Source organism: Staurois parvus, unplaced genomic scaffold (genome assembly GCF_062004578.1).
Source record: "Staurois parvus isolate SC_StPar_1 unplaced genomic scaffold, SC_StPar_1.0 ptg000011l, whole genome shotgun sequence".
Classification (NCBI taxonomy): Eukaryota; Metazoa; Chordata; class Amphibia; order Anura; family Ranidae; genus Staurois; species Staurois parvus.
In genome coordinates, this window is record NW_028317807.1 from 28189842 (window position 1) to 28214199 (window position 24358).

General features: G+C 43.6%; 1 protein-coding gene across 20 annotated transcripts in view; it reads left to right on the forward strand.

Annotated features, from left to right (window-relative positions):
- Positions 1 to 24358, forward strand: part of MAP2 (microtubule associated protein 2) — a 297262-nt gene that overhangs the window by 17564 nt on the left and 255340 nt on the right. For all 20 annotated transcript variants that reach the window (XM_089671950.1, XM_089671989.1, XM_089671981.1 and 17 more), the window contains exon 2: positions 15774 to 15818. The gene's annotated coding sequence lies outside the window, so the exon portion shown is untranslated. The remainder of the gene's footprint in view (positions 1 to 15773; positions 15819 to 24358) is intronic.

The following is a 24358-nucleotide window of genomic DNA, read 5'->3' on the forward strand; positions in this document are numbered from 1 at the left end:
AAAGTATTGGGACACCCCTCCAAATCATTGGATTCAGGTGTTCCAATCACCTCCATGGCCACAGGTGTATAGAATCAAGCACCTAGGCATGCAGACTGCTTCTACAAACATTTGTGAAAGAATGGGTCACTCTCAGGAGCTCAGTGAATTCAAGCATTGTACCCTGATAAGTTTCCACCTGTGCAGTAAGTCCATCCGTGAAATTTCCTTGCTACTAAAAAATTCCACGGTCAACTGTTAGTGGTATTATAACAAAGTGGAAGCAACTGGTAACAAGTTTTACTTTCCTTTGCACAGAGCAGCCCCGATCCTCTTCTTTTTGGGTCCCCCGCGGGTGGTTCTGGCTCCTCCCTCCTACTGAGTGCCCCCAATAGCAAGCCTCTTGCTATGGGGGCACTCGAGCAGGCTTGCTCCCGAGCCATGCTCATGTGAATGGACATTGTCCATTCATACACAAAGCGAGACTTGGCCCTGAACCCTGTCTTCTCCTCATTGGCTCATTGGCTGTGATTAACAGCAGTGGGAGCCAATGGTTCCTACTCTTGTGTAATACAATGAGGAGAGAGGCTCGGGAGAGCCGCTGCTCTCATGCACAATGCTGGATCGAGATGGGGCTCAGGTAAGTATAAGGGGGGCTGTGGGGGAGGGAGCTGAACCCAGAAGGTTTTTACCCTAATGCATAGAATGCATTAAGGTACAAAACCTTCTGCCTTTAGAACCACTTTAAATCTTAGACTCTGTGCATAGCGTATTTGCCTGTCTGCTGACCATCTCTTTCTGCAACTTCCTGGATTCCCTTCATGCTTTGCAGCATCACCTCTGCTGTTTAATTTCCATTTCTAAGGACTATAAATATACATAATGTATATAACCTTTAAAGTATATGAGAGGGGCAGGCACCGCAACCTTGTAAAACAACCCATACAGTTTAAAATAGAAATGAAAGGTAAAACATTTATGTATAGATATAAAAATATTATAAATACCTTGTCTCCTCTTTTTTTATAAGTGATCACAAGAACTCTGTTTTCAGCTGCATAGAGAGGTGGGGGAGGAGGAACAGCAGTGCACTGATCTTCCCAGTGCAGGGCAGGCGTATTAGCACAAGTTTGATCATTGGAGGAGAGCACACTGAGTTCCCAGCATAGCTAGGGAACTGACCACACTGTGCCTCTACCCAGTGAGGTCAGGAAAGCAGAGGCACTGATAGGAACACCAAGCATTTCACACAAAGGGATACAAAGAGAGCAGGATACTTTTTATACAGGTATATGGTACAGCAGGCACATATCAGGAAAATTAAATGTTGGGTTTACATACTCTTTATATGAAACCTTACTGACTGTGAAGCTTCTACTGCAAAAGATTAAAGATGGATTACTCCACAGTGCATGCAGCAGCAGGGGTCAGTGAGAGATTATTTTAAAGTTTATTTACTGTTGTTGAGAATTTGAAAATATTTGAATGTCCTGGCCACAACTGTACTTTAAACTTCAGAAATGCAAAAGAGGATTTTCTTTTTTTGGGGGGCATGTTAAAATCTAATGCCATTCTCTGGAAATGCAAAGGCTAAAATTATTTGCAGGATTAGCCCACTACTTTCTTTCTGTACTTGATTCTCATGACTCAACATATTGTACAGTTATTAAGTACAATATTTAATCTCACTAAGCAATCTTTAAATAATGACTACAAGACCTGTATGTTTTTAATTAGCATAATGATTTAAAAAAGTAACTTACATTGTTGTCCAATAAACAACTCAGGCTTGCTCTACTTTTGTAAATGCAGAGTGCATCCTGCGTAGGCTGGAGCGTCTCTCTCGGGGTGGGTGCTGTGAATAGTGTGATTCACGCCTCTGAATCATCCCGTGTCCTCGGGGATTTGAGCAGAGGCTTCTGATTTGCACATCAACTGGTATAAAAGAGTTTAATGCTAAGCATAGGCTATTAGTTTCATCCATGGTCCTGAAATGTTTGTTACTACATAAATATTTGATGGAGTTTATTATTATTATTATACAGGATTTATATAGTGCCAACAGTTTGCACAGCGCTTTACAATATAAGGGAGACAGTACAATTACAATACATTTCAGTACAGAAGGAATGTGAGGTATATATTATATATATATATATATATATATATATATATATGTTGATTTGGCCACCCAAAAGAAGCAGTCTGGATGACACATCATCCTAATATATAGTTACTTTTGCTATAAATCATCACATTTTTTTTTTCATTACAGTAAAATAAATTTACTGTACCAACTTTCAATAAGGATATCATAGGAAGGTGACAGTGTATTATAGCTGTCAATTAGCGAAGGATAGAAAAATATTGAAAAACAAATGTTCCGTATTTTCACTAGAGGCTACTAGATAGTCTATAAAGTGCTCTCCTTATAATCCGTGATGTTGTTCCAAGCAATATAGAGAGATTGTGCACTCACCAGATGTTCAATGTAAATGTGCAATGAGTAAAATCCACAGAAGCCTCCTTTAGGATCTGGCCTGGGATAGGGGAAGATGTCCTCTCTTTGGATGGTTGGTCTGGTCAGGAACACACGGAAATAATCCTCCCTCTAAGTGGGTAATGGTGGTGGAAGCACACAGAATGGTAAGAAGAAGATCCAGCTGGCCAGAGGTCCCCTTAAGGGATAGGTGGATGCAGGTTGCCTGGGTACAGGATCTCCCTTCACTGGAATCTTTGAAGTTGCTGGATCAGGCAGGTGCATCTTGTTCTTTATCTCCCATTATTCTCACGGTGGCCATTTTTACTAAGAGCAGGTGAATCTCCTTTTACTGCCTAGACCTCTAGGTTGGTCACCAGTCAGAAGCAGACCTGTAGCAGACACTGTAGCTACAGGGAGGATTATCTCCGTGTGTTCCTGACCAGACCAACCATCCAGTGAGAGGACATCTTCCCCTATCCCAGGCCAGATCCTAAAGGAGGCTTCTGTGGATTTTACTCATTGCACATTTACATTGTGCATCTGGTGAGTGCACAATCTCTCTATATTGCTTGGAACAACATCACGGATTATAAGGAGAGCACTATATAGACTATCTAGTAGCCTCTAGTGAAAATACGGAAGATTTGTTTTTCAATATTTTTTTATCCTTTGCTAACTGACTGCTTTATTGTACGTTTAGTCATTTGGATTATACTTTTCCTTAATTAATAATTTGCACCACATTTATAGCGCTGCACTATTTTTTATATATTCTGTATAGGGCTTTATCTGGTTTCCTTGAGTGTCCAGCAGTTTACCCCACAGAGCACTCACTTTTATTGCTATTCTTTATATAGTGTATTATAGCTGTTTCTTTTAGTTTAACTTTTGTCCATTATTCTAAACAATAATTATTAACAAAGAGGATGGATCTCAATAGTGTGCGACTGAAGCAGGCAGTGCGGGGGATGAAAATTCTAAATTTAAACAGAGTGGGAAGGAAAAACTAGGAATTTCTGAGAAATGCCCTGTAATTCCCAGTGTGGTTTAAGGTTAGTTAAGACCACTGACATTCCCAGGGACTCTGGCCAACTTTGCTTCCTAATTCAGTATGTGTTATCAGTGCACTTGAATAAGCTCTAATTATACATGTATTTTTGCAGCACTGTACCTAGAAAGTTATAGTGTAGTGATGTTTCCATAATATCATACTATTTCTATTATTTGAGTACAGAAATTTAGAGTGTCCTTGATTATTATTTTTTTTTCTGGGGGGGAGAGGGATATAATTGCACATTCCATTCTGAAATTACTTTTGCAATTACAACTCGAACACTTTTCACCCTGTTAAATATTGATTCCTGTCCTCAACTAGTTCTATTGTTTTGACATTATAATATATCTATTATACATGGATTGTGATTATAGTTCCGAGGAGCAGGGCCCTCCTATCCCTCTTGTATTGGACTGTATTGTTGCTGTATTGTCTCCCATTATATTGTAAAGCTCTGAGCAAACTGTTGGCGCTATATAAATCCTGTTTAATAATAATATAGTACATTTTTGCAATGTTCCATTTATGGGTACATTCTGGTCAAAAAAAAAAATTAAGCCTTAAAATGTGTAAAGGGAACACAGCCAACCTGTACAGTTTATTTTTATTCAGGCATACTGTAGGTGTAGCACACCAGTCTACCTCTCCCCTTTTTTCTTGACCCAAATTTTGTACATATTTGAAACACTTTCATTGCAGATGACTTGTGTTAAGAGACGATGGTAAAGGACCCATGTACTCTGTATTAGCCCACTTCTATATTTAATGTTCAAGCACAGGTTCCTACAAATGATCTGATTCAACATAGTTGTCCCTGGAATTCAGTGCAGTTGGGGCAGAGTTTTCAACTCTAATGGGAAATTACAAGCTAGCTAGGTTTCCATCAGAATCCACAGATATTTTTCTGTACGTGTAGCATGTTTAAAAAGACAAAACATAGGAAAAGTGCATATAGAAATGTATTAAATATATTTCTGTTTATTTTGCCTAGACATATATTAGGCTCATGAATCACAGAAGGTGCTGATACCTCTCCCCTTTTATTATTATCTGCTCAGATTCTGAACAGGCAGGTTTTAATGTCTGGTGATAGGGTGACTAAATCTGCCATTCATATGCAGTGATTGTGCAACAGTTTGCATTTGCATTGCAGTATGGATGTTAGGAATCTTTTTACAGATGAATTACTGATTTTTAGCACTTCTTTATGTTGCCAAAAAATCCTAGCCCAGGTTCACATTGCTGCATTGCCTTTTCATGTGACAATGTGTGTTAATTCTCTGCTATGCCATTCATTCTCAAAGGTACCCCAACGCACCTTGTAGACATGCGTTGCAGCCCAACACTCAGCAATGTAGGAGTTATTGCAGCACAGTAATTTACTGAGTCCACACTGCACTACGATGGCAATGCACTCCTGATGTAAATGTGTTTCAGAGCAAAACACTGCTTTGTATTCTGATGCTTTTCATTAAATAAAGGCCTCATTCACACAAATGAATACTTGCATGTCCTGTTCTGGGCTGTGTTTTCCGGGCACAAGGATGCACAGATGTTACCCCCCACTGGGTTTTTTTTTTGTTGCTAAACAAACTAAAAAAAGCCAAAATTAAAAAAAAGGAAGTTTTTTTTAGTTTCTGTTATAAAATTGTGTAAATACGTAATTTCTCTCCTTCATTGATGTATGCTGATGAGGCTGCACTGATAGGCGGCATTGAGGGGCACTGATAGGCGGCACTGATGGGCACTGAAAGGCAGCACACATACTGTATATGACACTGATAGGCGGCACTGACAGGCAGTGATAGGTGGCACTGACTGGCACTGTTAGGTGGCACTGACTGGCACTGTTAGGCGGTACTGATCGGCGGCATTGATAGGTACTGACAGTCATCATTAATGGGCACTGATATGTGGCACTGATAGGCAGCACTGATTAGCACTGATAGGTGGCACTGATTGGCACTGATAGGTGGCACTTATGGGTACTGATAGACTGTACTGATGAGGAGGCACTGATAGGTGGCACTGATGGGCATTGCCAGGCATCACTGATGGACACTGAAAGGCAGCACTGATATGTGGCACTGATAAGTGGCACTGATAGGCAACATTGATGGGCACTGATAGGCGGCAATTACTGATACTGATAGGCGGCACTGATAGCACTGCTAGGTGGCACTGATGGGTACTGATAGACTGCATTGATGAGGAGGCACTGATGGACATTGACAGTCATCACTGATGGACACGTAATGGCAGCACTGATATGTGGCACTGATAGGTGGCAGTGATGGGCACTAATAGGCAGCACTGACTGGCACTGATTAGCAGCACTGATGGGCACTGATGTGTGGCACTGATGGGCACTGATATGTGGCATTGATGGGCACTGATCAGTGGCAATGATGGACACCGAAAGGCAGCATTGATGATCAGTGCCGTGATTATCAGTGTAGATGTCCCCTCTAAGGAATGCCACTTACCGGCTCTTCTCTCCTTGCGTGCCGTCAGCGTGAGGAGAGCAGTTCCAATAACCGGCATTTTTGTTTACATGTGATCAGCTGTGATTGGACGCAGCTGATCATATGGTAGAGCCTACATCATCGTATGTCAGTGTTCTAATGAAAAAAGCTGCAGGGTCTGCATCACTTTAGAAATAGTTAATCCTTGGGGAGTTTCTCACCAAAACTAAAATTCCTAATTTAGGAGGTGTCTAAAATTTGATTTGTATCTTAGGGCACACTTCTGTAAAAATCAATCACACAAGCAGGAAATGACATTTCTGGGAGCGTTCTGTAGCAACGGCATATGGAAAGCCTCCAGATTGCCCTATTGCATTGAATTTTTAGGAAAATTACATTGGCTGCATTGAATAGGAAAAGTCATTTCTAAAAACAATAATGGCTCTTTCACATGAATATTTGTTTGTTTTTCATCTATCAGTTTCTGGATGACAAATGGGCAGCAATATATTCCTATGGACTTGCGGAAGTAGATAGATGACTATCCATTTACATCCGTGTCTATTTTTTAAAAACAAAACAAGGTTGAGTCCTTTCTTATATCTGAACAGATGTAGATGTTTTTTGTTCATTTTTGTATATTTTGCTTATGTCCATCTTTAGGCAAGAAACATATCTTTTGTTTTTACTTTTGTCACCTATGATTAGTTTCTTCAAGAACTAAAAAAAGGATGAAAAAACTGATGTTAGGACTGAATTGAACTGTACTGAACAGAAGGGAAGTGCAAACTGTTGTGACCAAAATCGGTATTCATCAGTTGTTTCTTAGCAAAAAATGTGACTGAACCAGAGCTTTTTTTCAGCTGAAACACTGGGGAACGCAGTTCCGGCACCTTCAGCACAGAATGTATGTAAGGGCAAGGAGTGCTGGGGTGTGCTGGAAAGTCAGGGCTTTTTTTTCAGTGGGAACACGGGGGAACGCAGTTCTGACACCTCCAGTACTGAAAGTATGTAATGGCAAGGGCTGCTGGAGTGTTGTTGCTGGCTGCTGGGGGATCTATTGTCACTGAAGGGATCTATTTTTGTGTGGTGGTCTGTTGCTGAGAAGGTCTATTGTTAACGGTGGGGGATCTATTGTTGCTGGGGATCAATTGTTGCTGGAAGGGATCTACTATTGAGGGAGGGGTCTATTGTCTGTTGTTGCTGGCTGCTGGAAAGTCTATTGATGCTGGCTGCTGGGAGATCTGTTGTAGCTGCTGAGGGTATATTGGTGCTAGGGTGGTATACTGTTTTGGGGGTCCATTGTTGCTGGAGGAATCTATTGTTGCATGGGGGGGTCTAATGCTGCTAGCTGCGAGGGATATATTTTTATGCTTTTTAATCATTAACTTATTCCATACAAATTATTTAGCAGCATGAAATGATACTTGGCTCTGTATCCTCTAAAAGGAGTAGTACTGGGACTAGGGGGTAGAACCAAGTGAAGGTGCTCCTTGGTGGGCAGGGGGTGGAACCAAGTGAAGGTGCTCCTTGGTGGGTAGGGGCTGGAACCAAGTGAAGGTGCTCCTTGGTGGGCAGGGGGTGGAACCAAGTGAAGGGGCTCCTTGGTGGGCAGGGGGTGGAACCAAGTGAAGGTGCTCCTTGGTGGGTAGGGGGGCAGAGACAAGAAGTGATTTGGAAGAAGGGAGTTCCTGCACCTATTTTTTGAGAAAAAAGCCCTGGAGTGAACTGATGACGCCAGTGTGAAAGGTCCCTTAACCACTTGCCCTCCGCCCTATAGCAGAAGTACTGCTACTGAGCATATATATACATGATTTGCATTTCTAGGTAGGGTGTGCATGAGCGCTGCCCTACCTGCACCGCTGTTGGAGGGTAGAGACGTCAATCACCGGGTCCTGGCCAGAGATTCCCAGCTGTCACTCAGTGATCGTCGGGAAAAGCTGACAGGGGAGAGACCTGTGTGTAAACAACACAGGTCTCTCTCCTGTCAGCATGGACATGCTCACAGCAGAGAAATACATAGCAGCATGCCTCCTTAGTAAAACACAACACAGTGCACAGTTAACCCTTTGATAACCCCAGAAGTTAACTCCTTCCTGCCCAGTGTCATTAGTACAGTGTCATTAGTACAGTGTCATTGCTTTTTATTAGCACTGATAGTATAAAAAAAAATTAAAATTCCAGTATATTTACCACCATTTGAAGACGCTATAACTCACATAAACCAATTAATTTACATGTATCAGGATTTTTTTCAGCAAAGACATGTACCAGAATACATTTTGGTCTAAATTTATGAAGAAATTCGATTTTTTGAATTTTTTTATTGGATATGCTTTATAGCAAAAAGTCAAAAATGCTGTTTTTTTTCCAAAATTGTCGGTCTTTTTTTGTTTATAGTGCAAAAAATAAAAACCGCAGAGGTGATCAAATATCACTGAAAGAATGCTCTATTTGTGGGAAAAGAAGAACATATATTTCATTTAAGTACAGCGTTGCATGACTGCGCAATTGTCAGTTAAAGTAACGCAGCACCGTATCGCAAAACTTGGCCTGGTCAGGAAGGCGGGTGGATCCTCTGGAGAGAAAGTGGTTAATTACAACATGAGTCGTGTAGAAATTGTATAAGCTATGTAATTTTTTTATTTGCTATATTTTTTTACAAAAGTGGAATATATAAAGTGACAGTAAACTCTGGTTTAAAAAAATATATTCAAGTATGTATTCTCAACTCAAAAAAGTACTTTCTATTGCTCTCAGCTTCTTTCAAATCTTCAAATTCCCTTTTTTTGAGGCTGTTATCTAACTTCCTTTTAGAGCAGGGGTGGAAAATTAATTTTCCCAAGGGGCCACAAGAGAAATTGATATCGTGGAGGGCCAAACTTAATTCTTCTCAAAATTGATTTTGGAGATGTGAAGTTCTATAAATATGTAAACAGATAGAAAACAAACACCTGGCACTAGGAATAATAGGTACAACTGCTCATGAAATAGGTCTCTTTCAGATGGAAGGTTGGGGGGGTTGTAAAAACTGTATCCCAGCCACCTACCCAAACTGTAAAATAACAGCTGGATGGCGCTGTTCACATGCCGCGGTTGCAGCATTTGGCGCACAGGAAGAACATGGCGGGACAATGTTGGGAGCATCACCTAGGCAACACTCTCCCACCAGAGCTGAGCCTACCTGCTGTACCGATGAGCTCCTCAGGCTCTCTCTTTCCAGTTCTTCACAAGGACATCTGTCAGCATGCCTCTCTGAGCCTGTAAACCTGCTCAGGCAGAGAGTGGAGGCATTGAGGGCCAGATAGGGCCAGCCTGGGGTTGCAGTTTGGCCAGGCCTGTGTTGAAGTTAAATCAGGCAGTGAGGAGGGGATATAACACCTTCACACTGTCTGTCAACTGCCCTCTGAAAACACTGTGACTGGAAGCAGACAGCCTGAGATGGGTACAGCTGGGATTTCTGCAGATCCTGACCTTGACTGAAGAACAGGTTCATGGTTTCTGGGGTTTGCAGCATGCAGGCGCTAACACAGGAAGAACCTGGCTAGACAATGTCGGGACCATCACCTAGGCAACACTCTCCCACCAGAGCTGAGCCTACCCACTGTACTGATCAGCTCCTCAGGCTCTCTCCTTCCAGTTCTTCACTGTAAACCTGCTCAGGCAGACAGTGGAAACATTGAGGGCCAGATGGGGCCAGCCAAAAGGCCAGATGTGGCCCTGGGGTTGCAGTTTGGCCAGGCCTGTGTTGAAAGTTGGCTATGTTTATTCTCCATGGTCTTACTGTAAGTAGGATCGTAGCCACATCCTCTTGCTTACTCCTGAGATGGACTATGGACTATACTTATGAGATTTGTAGTGTGCATAGAGCAGTCACATGACCACAACTAACGCGTACTGCATGTTTCAAACAAGTGGAAGTGAGTGGAAAAGGAGAGGTTCTGGAGCTAACGGTGGATATTACAAGGCAGAAAAACACAGTAAGAAACAATTTTATAAAAAATAGATTACATAGTCTTTAAACGCCCCATTCACGTGGGGCAGTTTTTTCCACATGTCTTACTGGGACACAGGAGCTGTGTCCATGCAGCCGCATGTCCCAGTAGACAACAATGGTATGCCAGTATGGGGATGCAAGCAACACCTATGTATCTCCATGCCGATAAATGATGGCCCTACTTGGAACATGGAGCTAATCATCCCATTAGAATGTCGCCAAACAGTGGCTAATTTATGGACAATAAGTATGTTGTTTACTATAACATTAATGTGTTACTGAACCCACAACAGTAAAATCAATCTGTATATGCAGTAAAGCATGCTTGTTAAACTCACTTAAGGGGTTTATTCTCCACATTGTGTAAAAAGGATGTTTGATCCTGTCTTCTCTGATCCTCCCCTTTTTCTACTATTCCCAATCCATCTGCTGATAGAACAGAGCTTTGGGGGCAAGTTGCACATGCTCAGTTTGCTGTGTATGGCTAGAGAGTTTTTTTTCTTGGGAGAGTGCATGTGATCAACACAAAGTCAATCACGCTGTCCAGACAGAGAGTCGGGTTATGCAGCCTCATAGGACAGTCAGGGGAGAATGAAAACTCCTCCTACAAGCTTTAACCTGTGCTCTGCTGGACACTGATATAAGTCACAAAACTGCTCTAACTGCTGATTAGAAATAGAATTTAGCAGTTTATATATACTAAAATATCTGCATTTCCATGTTGTGTGTACTGTGGGAGACCAGATATAGTGAATGCAGGGTCCTGGGTTTAGTAACACTTTAAGGAGAGGGTTGTGAGTTTGGGTGAGGATTGTGAGCAGAGACATTTTTGCATGAATTAATATGTATGGTTTTACCTTACATGTAAAATGGATATGACTACAAATCAGATGTACAGTATCTCACAGAAGTGAGTACACCCCTCACATTTTTGTAAATATTTTATTCTATCTTTTCATGTGACAACACTGAAGAAATGACAAGTTTGAGGATGCCCCACAGATGCTCAATAGGATTTAGGTCTGGAGACATACTTGGCCAGTCCATCACCTTTACCCTCAGCTGCTTTAGCAAGGCAGTGGTCGTCTTGGAGGTGTGTTTGGGGTCGTTATCATGTTGGTATACTGCCCTGCGGCACATTCTCTGAAGGGAGGGGATCATGTTCTGCTTCAGTATGTCACAGTACATGTTGGCATTCATGGTTTCCTCAATGAACTGTAGCTCCTCAGTGCCGGCAGCACTCATGCAGCCCCAGACCATGACCAGGGGCGGACTGACAACTCATGGGGCCCCCGGGCAATAGGGGATCATGGGGCCCCTGTGTCCTTGCCCACACTCAAAAAAAACCTATAAAAAGGTACCAGGGGCATCTCATGGGGCCCCCTACTGACCCCAGGCCCTCGGGCAGTGCCCGAGTGCTTGAATGGTCAGTCCGCCCCTGACCATGACACTCCCACCCAGGGGCGGACCGATCATTTGGAAACTCGGGCAGTGCCCGAGGGCCCACGGGTCAGTAGGGGGCCCCATGAGATGCCCCTGGTACCTTTTTCATAGGCTTTTTTGAGTTTGGGCAAGGACACAGGGGCCCCATGATCCCCTATTGCCCGAAGGCCCCATGAGTTGTCAGTCCGCCCCTGCTCCCACCACCATGCTTGACTGTAGGCAAGACACACTTGTCTTTGTACTCCTCACCTGGTTGCCACCACACACGCTTGACACCATGTGAACCAAATCAGTTTACCTTGGTCTCATCAGACCACAGTACATGGTTCCAGTAATCCATTTCCTTAGTCTGCTTGTCTTCAGCAAACTTTTTGCAGGCTTTCTTGTGCATCATCTTTAGAAGAGGCTTCCTTCTGGGATGACAGCCATGCAGACCAACTTGATGCAGTGTGTGGCGTATGGTCTGAGCACTGACAGGCTGACCCCCCCACCCCTTCAACCTCTGCAGCAATGCTGGCAGCACTCATACGTCTATTTCCCAAAGACAACCTCTGGATATGATACTGAGCACGTGCACTCAACTTCTTTGGTCGAGGCCTATTCTGAGTGGAACCTGTCCTGTTAAACTGCTGTATGGTCTTGGCCACCATGCTGCAGCTCAGTTTCAGGGTCTTGGCAATCTTCTTATAGCCTAGGCCAGTGATGGCGAACCCGTGGCACGCGTGCCACAGCCGGCACGTCGAGCCTTATCTGTGGGCACGCCAGGAGAATCCAGCGGCGTGCTGTCTTCCCGGCTGTAGTGTGCGTGACAGCCGGGTCCCAAGTGCGCATGCACAAGAAGCAGTGCTCTTTGTGAATGGTAAGGCGGTACCTGGGACACATGACAGATCCCAGAAGCCGCCGGACCAATCACAAAGCGCAGCGCTTCTCGCGCATGCGCACTGGGCATCCGGCTGTCTGACGAGCGCCCACACTACAGAAGCCGGGAAGACAGCGCGCGGCTGGATAAAGGAACAGGTAAGATAAAAAAAAACTCTGCGGAAGTAAGAGTGGGTACCTGTCAAATTCAGGTACCCGCTCCCCCTCCCTCCCCAAAGGTCAGCAGTCATCCCTGTGCTGTCCGCAGTCTCTGGTCATCCCTGTGCTGTCCGCAGTCTCTGGTCATCCCTGTGCTGTCCGCAGTCTCTGGTCATCCCTGTGCTGTCCGCAGTCTCTGGTCATCCCTGTACTGTCCGCAGTCTCTGGTCATCCCTGTGCTGTCCGCAGTCTCTGGTCATCCCTGTGCTGTCCGCAGTCTCTGGTCATCCCTGTACTGTGTCCGCAGTCTCTGGTCATCCCTGTGCTGTCCGCAGTCTCTGGTCATCTCCTGTACTGTGTCCGCAGTCTCTGGTCATCCCTGTACTGTGTCCGCAGTCTCTGGTCATCTCCTGTACTGTGTCCGCAGTCTCTGGTATCCCTGTACTGTGTCCGCAGTCTCTGGTCATCCCTGTACTGTGTCCGCAGTCTCTGGTCATCCCTGTACTGTCCGCAGTCTCTGGTCATCCCTGTACTGTGTCCGCAGTCTCTGGTCATCCCTGTACTGTGTCCGCAGTCTCTGGTCATCCCTGTACTGTCCGCAGTCTCTGGTCATCCCTGTACTGTCCGCAGTCACTGGTCATCCCTGTACTATGTCCGCAGTCTCTGGTCATCCCTGTACTGTCCGCAGTCTCTGGTCATCTCCTGTACTGTCCGCAGTCTCTGGTCATCCCTGTACTGTCCGCAGTCTCTGGTCATCCCTGTACTGTGTCCGCAGTCTCTGGTCATCCCTGTACTGTGTCCGCAGTCTCTGGTCATCTCCTGTACTGTGTCCGCAGTCTCTGGTCATCCCTGTACTGTCCGCAGTCACTGGTCATCCCTGTACTGTGTCCGCAGTCTCTGGTCATCTCCTGTACTGTGTCCGCAGTCTCTGGTCATCCCTGTACTGTCCGCAGTCTCTGGTCATCCCTGTACTGTGTCCGCAGTCCCTGGTCATCCCTGTACTGTCCGCAGTCTCTGGTCATCCCTGTACTGTCCACAGTCTCTGGTCATCTCCTGTACTGTCCGCAGTCTCTGGTCATCTCCTGTACTGTTTGCAGTCTCTGGTCATCTCCTGTACTGTGTCCGCAGTCTCTGGTCATCTCCTGTACTGTGTCCGCAGTCTCTGGTCATCTCCTGTACTGTCCGCAGTCTCTGGTCATCTCCTGTACTGTCCGCAGTCTCTGGTCATCCCTGTACTGTGTCCGCAGTCTCTGGTCATCCCTGTACTGTGTCCGCAGTCTCTGGTCATCTCCTGTACTGTGTCCGCAGTCTCTGGTCATCCCTGTACTGTCCGCAGTCTCTGGTCATCTCCTGTACTGTGTCCGCAGTCTCTGGTCATCCCTGTACTGTGTCCGCAGTCTCTGGTCATCCCTGTACTGTCCGCAGTCTCTGGTTATCCCTGTACTGTGTCTGCAGTCTCTGGTCATCCCTGTACTGTGTCTGCAGTCTCTGGTCATCCCTGTACTGTGTCTGCAGTCTCTGGTCATCCCTGTACTGTGTCTGCAGTCTCTGGTCATCCCTGTACTGTGTCCGCAGTCTCTGGTCATCCCTGTACTGTCCGCAGTCTCTGGTCATCCCTGTACTGTGTCCGCAGTCTCTGGTCATCTCCTGTACTGTCCGCAGTCTCTGGTCATCTCCTGTACTGTTCGCAGTCTCTGGTCATCTCCTGTACTGTGTCCGCAGTCTCTGGTCATCTCCTGTACTGTGTCCGCAGTCTCTGGTCATCTCCTGTACTGTGTCCGCAGTCTCTGGTCATCTCCTGTACTGTCCGCAGTCTCTGGTCATCCCTGTACTGTGTCCGCAGTCTCTGGTCATCCCTGTACTGTGTCCGCAGTCTCTGGTCATCTCCTGTACTGTGTCCGCAGTCTCTGGTCATCCCTGTACTGTCCGCAGTCTCTGGTCATCTCCTGTACTGTGTCCGCAGTCTCTGGTCATCCCTGTACTGTGTCCGCAGTCTCTGGTCATCCCTGTACTGTCCACAGTCTCTGGTCATCCCTGTACTGTGTCCGCAGTCTCTGGTCATCCCTGTACTGTCCACAGTCTCTGGTCATCCCTGTACTGTCCGCAGTCTCTGGTCATCCCTGTACTGTGTCTGCAGTCTCTGGTCATCCCTGTACTGTGTCCGCAGTCTCTGGTCATCCCTGTACTGTCCGCAGTCTCTGGTCATCCCTGTACTGTCCGCAGTCTCTGGTCATCTCCTGTACTGTGTCCGCAGTCTTTGGTCATCCCTGTACTGTGTCCGCAGTCTCTGGTCATCCCTGTACTGTGTCCGCAGTCTCTGGTCATCTCCTGTACTGTGTCCGCAGTCTCTGGTCATCCCTGTACTGTGTCCGCAGTCTCTGGTCATCCCTGTACTGTCCGCAGTCTCTGGTCATCCCTGTACTGTCTGCAGTCTCTGGTCATCCCTGTACTGTGTCCGCAGTCTCTGGTCATCCCTGTACTGTGTCCGCAGTCTCTGGTCATCCCTGTACTGTTAATTAGTTTGCACTACTGTACGAGTTGTTTTTTCTAAACCAAAAGCTCGATATTCAGGTTTCATTGCAGTGTTGGCACTTTGAAAGAAATAAGTTGGTTTTGGGTTGCAGTTTGGGCACTCGGGCTCAAAAAGGTTCGCCATCACTGGCCTAGGCCATCTTTATGTAGAGCAAGAATTCTTTTTTTCAGATCCTCAGAGAGTTTTTTGCCATGAGGTGCTTTGTTGAACTTCCAGTGACCAGTATGAGTGAGAGCGATAACACCAAATTTAACACACCTGCTCCCCATTCAAAAAAATGTCTAATTGGGCCCAATTTGGACACTTTCACTTAGGGATGTACTCACTTTTGTTGCCAGCGGTTTAGACATTAATGGCTGTGTGTTGAGTTATTTTGAGAGGACAGCAAATTTACACTGTTATACAAGCTGATACCCTCACTACTTTACATTGTAGCAATGTGTCATTTCTTCAGTGTTGTCACATGAAAAGATATAAGAAAATATTTACAAAAATGTGAGGGGTGTACTCACTTCTGTGAGATACTGTATATGTGTTTGAGAATTGCATGTGCAGTGCCTTGATGTCCCTTTATTGTATTATTCTTTGTCTCTCCAAAAGTAATAAAAAAACAAACACATTTCTATGAGAAGTTACTAAAATATTAACCTATTAATATAATGAGTTCATCCATCCATATTGGTTTTGTTTAGAAACCTTTCATGTCAAAGAAGTATCACTTGCTTTCCTCCATACAAAAGGTGAAATTGTCCCATGTTTCTGATGTGTGAATTATTAAAATGCTGTTTACTGTCTGGTTTCAGATAACTTCACTGCTGGACTCGCTCTGGATGCCTCATTGAACACTGGTGAGTTCTATGAGAAACTTTCCATTGTAATTGTACACATGTGGAGGGATCCAGGAGAAAATGAGGTTAATTTAATGCAGTAATTAGCTGAAAATTCAGCAGGTGAGAAGATTAGTACCAGTGTGTCATTTCCAGCTGCACCCTTGTCTAGAACACAAATAATAATCTTTGGTTTTGAAAGCTTGGTGTGACCATATTCAAACAATCTAGAGAATGCCACTCAACATTATTTCTTTTTAAATGGAACATACGCACCAGGGGCAGACTGACAACTCATGGGGCCCCTGGCAATAGGGGATCATGGGGCCCCTGTGTCCTTGCCAAAACTGAAAAAAGCCTATGAAAAAGGTACCAGGGGAATCTCAGAGGTGATCAAATACCACCAAAAGAAAGCTCTCTTTGTGAGAAAAAAATTACAGAAATTTTCATTTATGTACAATGTTGCATGACCGCGCAATTGTCAGTTAAAATAACGCAGCGCCGTATCACAAAAAATGGCCTGGTCAGGAAGGGGGGTAAATCCTCTGGAGGACCTCAGTTCCAGCAATGCAGCTTTCCTCTTCTACCTGTCTGACCGCTGTCATCTTCGAGCAGCCGGTTTCTGGGTCTCAATCGCCGGCCCCTGCAATTGGCTGGGCGGGAGTTCCTCCAGATTCAGCATTGCAGAATTTGTACAGTGAGCATTGATTCGATGCTGCATGTGTCCCCACGTCGGCTCTAAAGGTGAGTTCCCCTCTCCGCTCTGAGCAGAGAGTGGTGACTGACAGTCACCGCTGTCTACTCTGCCCCCCCAGTATTCACTGGAGTGCTGGGCTGTGGAGAGGGATGGGGCAGCTGGCCCAGAGTCTGGGGTGGATCCCGACAATGAATATGGGATCTTTCCCCAGCCTGGACCGGCTGAGTGATGACAGCCAGCTTCTGTCCACTGTCAGCTGAAAGCGGCTCACAGAAATGGAAAACAAACTGCACTTCTAGGAGCCACAGGAGAAGTACAGACAAAAGAGCTTTGAATTTACTTTTCTTTTAATGCAGAAGAGACAATGCATGTCTCTCCTGCATTAAAATTCCTGCCTGTCTGCCATTTTTTTTTTGAGTTATAGTCCCACTTTAATGGTATACTCCAGACAAAATTAGCCATGGCTTTATAAGGCTAGGTTCACCTTAGGTTCCTGTTGTGAAACAGGTTCAAGCTGGCAAAAAGCATTCCTACACGAATAATACGAAACAGATTATGAAAGTTGCACAAACATGCACGCTTCACAGCAATGACTCTGTGGTTCGATCAGAGTAACATGTGGCTCCATAGTACTGTATATTTCCAATAAGACTAAAACAACAGTGTGTCAAACAGAAAATCACTATTATTTAGCAGCGCTACATCACTTATTTTTAGTGAACTAGCCCTTAATGTTATTATTATTGCATTACTGACTTGAATCAATTGTTGGGTTGGCCAGAGAAGGTACCACTGGACTCATCCTGAATTCTTGATAACCTATCCATACTAATAGTCTCTTGTTATGTTACATGCTATGCAATTTTGAAAGTTTCTCCAAGACACTTGCAGCAAATGCTAGTGAACACTTTTAAAGTGAAATTAAACTTGATTTAATGGTTTAAAAAAAAACATGTTTCAAAAAAAATGTTAGCTGTCACATTTGCTTGTGCTTTCAACCAAACTGTGAAACCATCAAATGGTTGGTTTCATAACTGATCATAACTGGTGCAGCACCCTGGCAGTTGCAGATCAGAGTCTATAATGGCAGCTTCTTATTCACACCATAATTCTGTGTTGACTTCATTGTGATAAATCCATCATGTATGCATTTTAGCACAACACAAGGGATGTAAGTGAATGTCAACACAATGCACAGGATAATCTGTGAAAATACAGTATGCTTTAACACTTGTTAAAATGCATGTCAACTGACGTCAAAACGTATGACAACGGATGTCAAAATGTATGTTGACGGACGTCAAAATATATGTCAACGGACATCAGCGTGTGACTAAAATAGATGGAAATGTACATCCATTTTCCATACATTTTAGCGCAAGTCTGTGTGAATTGGCCCTTTTCACTCTTTAAGCAGTTACAACAACAGTTTTTTTCTTTTGGAAAAAAGTATAATTCACATGAATAAAAGTTGACAATCGTAAGAACACTGTCAGCATAATGTGGTTTCCCCAAACCTTGGAAATGGTACTTTTCCTGGACAGCTTGGCATGTTGAATTAAGTGGAAAAATAATGGTCTGATCGAAAGGTGATAAAACGACGTTACAGGGGGAAATTCTGTGAAACAGATCTGTATGTGATTAGCTTTGTACTCATACTTCAATAGACGAAGCCTATAGTTATGGATATATAATAAGGAAACTGGTTCTTTATTGCTTGATGATACTTGGTGGTGTTAACCCATACAAAATTACTGGCAGCTGGCCAGAGAATTCTTAAAATTGTTTTCTAATTCAGATTCAGATAATTCATTAGCACCCATGAGATGCACTCTAGGTGTATCTTTTCCAAGCAGTCGATAAAATGATTAGGCTTTACAGGTCTTTCTTTGTTTATGGGGAGCTAAAGGTGTACACCTGCTGTTCTAATGAGCTCTTTGCGTGTTATTTCTTAACACTGTGCAGTGTTTATCAAGTGCATACTGTGTTAATATTCCTAACATGTACAAGGCAGCACTTAAAGGACCTGATTTGACTGTCCCATCCCTTGAGACAATAGAAAAAGCAGCACATTTATGTACAGCAAACTGTGTCCCCATTGTCTACAAGAGCTCAAGACAGCTGGTGACCAAAGAACAAAGTGGAAATCCATCCAAGTCATTCTTAGAGGTCACAGCATAAGACAGGATTTTAATGTTGTTTTTTTAAAGTGTTTGTTCAGTCATTTTCTGTCAGGTTTTTCCTGCTTTTTGGGGCTCTGATAAAGAGGTTTTTCCTCACTTCTAGTGATGAACTTGGGTTTGGAACAAATTCTAGTTCATCTGAATGCGGAAGTTAGCAGCCATTGCTGAGCCAATGAACTGTGAGCAGGAGACTTCCCATCTGCAAATGATGTACAACAAAAGGGGCAGGAACATCTGTTAGAAATTCTGTATATAGCCATACAGAACAGACAGTGCGTAGTCTACATGTGTTCATCTGCTGCTTCTCTGCTAACAGGAAGCATTATTATATAGAAAAGACACAGGGTTAACCATAGATGCAGCTGCAAACTTGAACTTGGTTGAAGAATATATCTCTACTGAATACTGATGTAGTTGTTGTACAACAATACATGAACCATGTATTCCAACACCCCCACTCAACCGCTACTGCTTATATTAGTCCCATTTTGGATCTCAGTTTTGTCAAAGTATCTGCAATCATGTTATTAGGTTCACAGTACGTAAGTACAATTACAATTTGTTGACCAGATCATGAATGTAATGATGTATGCTTTGTTCTTGCATCGGTGGCAAGTTTGATACATCATTGATTGTCCTCATATACAGGGCCGGTGCTTCCACTAGGCAAACTAGGTGGCTGCCTAGGGTGCACTGCCACCTAGGGGTGCCTGGGCACAGCACAGCCCTGCCCTCTTTCTGTGTGGGACGCCGACACATTATGAATGATCCTTCAGCTGAGGGGGAGGGTGGCAGAGGGGAGGAAGAAAGGACAGAGGAAGATGCTGGGTGTCTGAGGCTAGTGTAGCAGCTGAGCTGCCTCTCCTTCCAGTGTTCCTCTCAGACTCCATCCCTTACTGCAAGCCAGCTGGTGGCTGCTGATCACTGTGGAGTTCCAACCCTTCTCTTCCCATTCATCAGCAGAGGTGGAGCTGCACCTGCGGAGGAAGGTAATGTCTGACTCTGATGTCTCGTGTCTGTGTGAGTGTGACACAGCCAGCTATCTATCACATGTGCAATGTGTCAATGAGTGATGACATCATCATGATCCTACAGCCTGCTCTTCTAGTGCCTGCTGGGCCTGCTGATCTGTGTCAGTGTTGTTTGTTGTGTTGGATCTGTCACTGAGTGGGATCGCTCAGTTCAGCTGCCTGCTGTCACAGCGTTTTATTTCCCCCCATTGCCTGTGGAGTTCCAGTCTGGGATTCTTTATCCTCCACTCACTATGCAATTGCCAGCCACAGATACAGTCTGTCCATGACACTGATTTTGTCTTTAATATTGGTGCTGGTGGCATCTTGTGGCACTTAATTTTGCAAATTAAAAGAACTTTAGCAGTTTCATGTTTCGTTGATTTAATATTCTCTACTGTTTGTAAAATGTTTCATTTATTTTTTTGTGGGGGGTGCAAAATAGTCTAGCACCGGCCCTGCTCATATAAGATTGTAGACTGGGACATTGGCTCTCCAAAATCTTCAAGCAGGTGATGTAACCACACAGCTACTTGACTGGCATAGGCAGTAGCAATGTATTCTGCCTCTGTAGAAGACAAAGCTACTGAGATCTGCTTCTTGCTGGATCAATATATAGAACTGTTTTCTAATTTGAACAAGTAACCACTTTTGGATTTGTGAGTGCTTGGGTCACCGCCCAATCAGAGTCCACATATGCTACAAGTTTCACATCACTGACTGTAGACAGCTTCAGACTCAAGTCTTCCATTTGAAATATCTTATGACTCTCTTAATTGATGTCCAGTATCTTTGACGTGGTTCACTCACATGTCTACAAAGAAGCGACATGGCAGCCATGATGTCTGGACAGATTTCTGATTTAACAGGAAGCTGCCATCTTCTTAATGCTGTATGTTAAATCCAATATAATATGTCACATTCCCAAGATCTTTAGTCTCAAAATGCCGGTTAAGCACTGCAATCAACTCTGCAACTTTCTCATCCTTTTTGTGGGCAGCAATCAAGTCATCCACATAGAGAAAATACACATATATTCAGAATCTACACATTTTGAGGATAGATATGGATCAACTCTGCTTTGTATAAATCCTTCGTCTAGCATGACATTGTTTATTCTTAAATCCCATGCTCAAGCTCATTGCTTGAGTCTGTAGAGAGATTTCTGCAAGTTGCATACAAGATGGTTTTCTCCATTTTTCACGTATCCTTTTGGCTGTGTCATATATATTTCCTCTTCAATATCACCATAAAGAAAGGCTTTTGTACTATCATGCTGCTTCACAACCAATTCCTGAGAAGTCGCCACTGTTAACAGTGTTCTGAAAGTACTTTGTTTTGCAATTGTAGCATAAGTAGCATGATAATCCTCACTAAATTTTTGTGAGTACCCCTTTTCCAATAACCATGCTTTGTATCTACGGACCTTGTCTTCAGAGTTGCATTTGACCTTAAAAACCCATTTGCAGCTGATTGCATGCTTAATATGAGGAAGCTTTGAAAGTGTCCATGTCTGCAGTTCACTAAGAGATGTCATCTCTTCATCAGCAGCTCTGATCCATTTTTGTTTCTCATGGGTTGGAAGTCTTTGCATCTGATCCCATGAATCTGGCTCTGGTTTAAATGCTACTCGAGCAACATAGGACAAAAATTTGCCTGTGATGCCTTTATTGCTTCTGGTGGGTTTCCTGCTTGAAGCCTCTTGTGGCCTGGTTTCTTCTCTTACAGTATTTGGATTGTCTGCATTAATCTCTATTCCATTCCACAGTTCATATGAAGGTTTCTTAGTTGATTTTCCTGGCAGTCAATTTTGGAGATAGCATGTGGTCATAATTGCCTTCCCCCAGTATGTGGTTGGCATATCTGCATCAAACAACATGGTTCTTTCACTTTCACATAGAGTAAGTTCATGATTTCTGGGTTGTATGGAACAGTAGTTTTGAAACATTATACCATGCTTTCTGAGAATCACCTGTGTGTTATCACCTGTATATTCAGTTCCATTGTCTGTGTGCAATGCACTCAACATTTTGTTAAATGTGTCTCTAAGTGCAGTAAATCTAGACATTTTAAAAAAGGACGGTTAAAAACATTTACAAGAGTGATAAAATAACAGGCTCATCAGATGCACATCTCTTCAGGGCTCTTATCACTGTGTGTCAGCCCGCTGTGCTGGCCATCAGCTCAAGGGGCAGCTCAGGATGTGATGCCAAGATGGCCACCACTCTTTGGGGAACCAAACTCAATAATCCACAAATACAAATTTGGGTTTGTGTCAATAGCATCATTTCGACAGTCTTCTGAGGTCATTCAGAATTGAATGAAAGGTGCATATGACCCTCTTCTGACCTGCTTCAAGGGGGTTTTGTATCCCTATAGAATTGCATTGGAAAGTAAAAGCAAACAAAACACTCTCTTATGCCATCCTAGGGAGTGGACATTTTTGTGTTAACCATGCCTTTCAAGTACTCCTTCCATATCTAGAGAAGACCCATGATTTCTATACCAGCTGTGAATTTAACTAAGGACATTTTTTTTAATTTATTCATTGAATTGTTTTGCTATATTGTTTATCAATTGCTTTGTTTAAATCATGAATTTATTTCGGAAGTCAGAAAAAACATTACACTGTGCTGATCTGTATCATTAACTTCTAGATGTGATCTCATTACTGTGCTGTCTACTGCTAGTCCTGATAAGAGTGAGGTGTCTATGTGGCTGGCAGCAAACTGATTACCTGTCTCAGACAGTGAATTCACTGTGATCTTGCTCTTGTAACTATAAGATGTTCAGCAGTGTACAGAACTTGATTCTGTCAGCTGATTTCTTAGAGATTAATACTGCGGTTCCATGTTTCATTACATGGCGAGAGTCTGGGCTTGCAGTAATAATGCATTAATTCTGTTATTATGTAGCATAATTTCCCAACCTCAGTCAGCTTGTAAAACAGTTTTAACTGTGACTGGTGTTGGTAAGTCACACACTCTGCGAAAGTCATATTAAGTGGTTTAATAGAATTATGAAAAAGTATACCCAGACATGTATGGTGAGGTAGACTCATACAACCCAGTTAAAAGCACAGAAGAGCCTTCTTAAAAAGAAGGTACCTACTTGTCTCACTTCCATTATATATATCCCAAAACAAGAGCCATGCTAGTCATTCGTTTAGGCCCATTTGTCAACTTCACACCAAGAACTGCTGATTTACAGCACAGATACAGTCTAATGTTATAGAGCAGTATATGTCAAAGTGTACATAGCTGTTTCAGGCTTGCTGGTCAATGTTGCAGTAGATGGAAACAAATGCTTCCACGGAGTAGGACTTAAGAAGCAAGGAGAACATAGATATGTAAGTTGTCTAGATTATTTATCATTGCTGCACTGTACTCATTTATTTCAGCCATATACAGTTGCAAGAAAAAGTATGTGAACCCCTTGGGATTACATGGAGTTTTGCATGAATTGGGCATAAAATGTGCTCTGAACATCATCTAAGTCACAACAATAGAAGAACACAGTCTGCTGAACATAATACTACACAAACATTAGATGTTGCCATGGTTTAATTGCACATAACATGTAAACATTCACAGTGCAGGGAGGAAAAAGTATGTGAGGCCCTAGCTTAATGACTTCTCCCAGAGCTAATTGGAGCCAGGAGTGAGCCAACCTTGACTCCAATCAGTGTGATGATATTGGATGTGTTGCTGACAGCTGTCCTGCCCTTAAAAAACACACACCTGTTTTGGGTTTACTGGTTTCAAGAAGCACTGTCTGATGTGAACCATGCCTCGCAGAAAAGAGCTCTCAGAAGACCTACGATCAAGAATTGTTGACTTGCATGAAGCTGGAAAGGGTTACAAAAGTGTCTCCAAAAGCCTTGATGTTCATGTGTCCACGGTAAGACAGACTGTCTACAAATGGAGAAAGTTTAGCACTGTTGCTACTCTCCCTAGGCATGGTCGTCCTGTAAAAATGACTGCAAGAGCACAGCGCAGAATGCTGCATGAGGTAAAGAAGAATCCCAGAGTGTCAGCTAAAGACCTACAGAAATCTCTGGCACATGCTAACATTTTTGTTGACACATCTACAATAAGGAAAACATTAAACAAGAATGGAGTACATGGGAGGACACCACGGAGGAAGCCATTGCGGTCAAAAAAGAATATTGCAGCACGTTTGAAGTTTGCAAAAGAGCACCTGGATGTTCCACAGCACTACTGGCAAAATATACTGTGGACAGATGAAACCAAGATTGAGTTGTTTGGGAAGAGCACACAACACTATGTGTGGAGAAAAAAAGGCACAGCACACCAACATCAAAACCTCATCCCCACTGTAAAACATGGCGGAGGGAGCATCATGGTTTGGGGCTGCTTTGCTGCCTCAGGGCCTGGACGGATTGTTGTCATTGATGGGAAAATGAATTCCAGAGTTTATCAAGACATTTTGCAGGAAAACGTACCACCATCTGTCCGCCAACTGAAGCTCCACAGAGGATGGGTGATGCAACAGGACAATGACCCAAAGCATATAAGTAATTCAACAAAACAATGGCTGCAACAGCACAGAATACGCCTTCTAGAGTGGCCCAGTCAGAATCCTGACCTCAACCCGATTGAAATGCTGTGGCATGACCTTAAGAGAGCGATTCACACCAGACATCCCAAG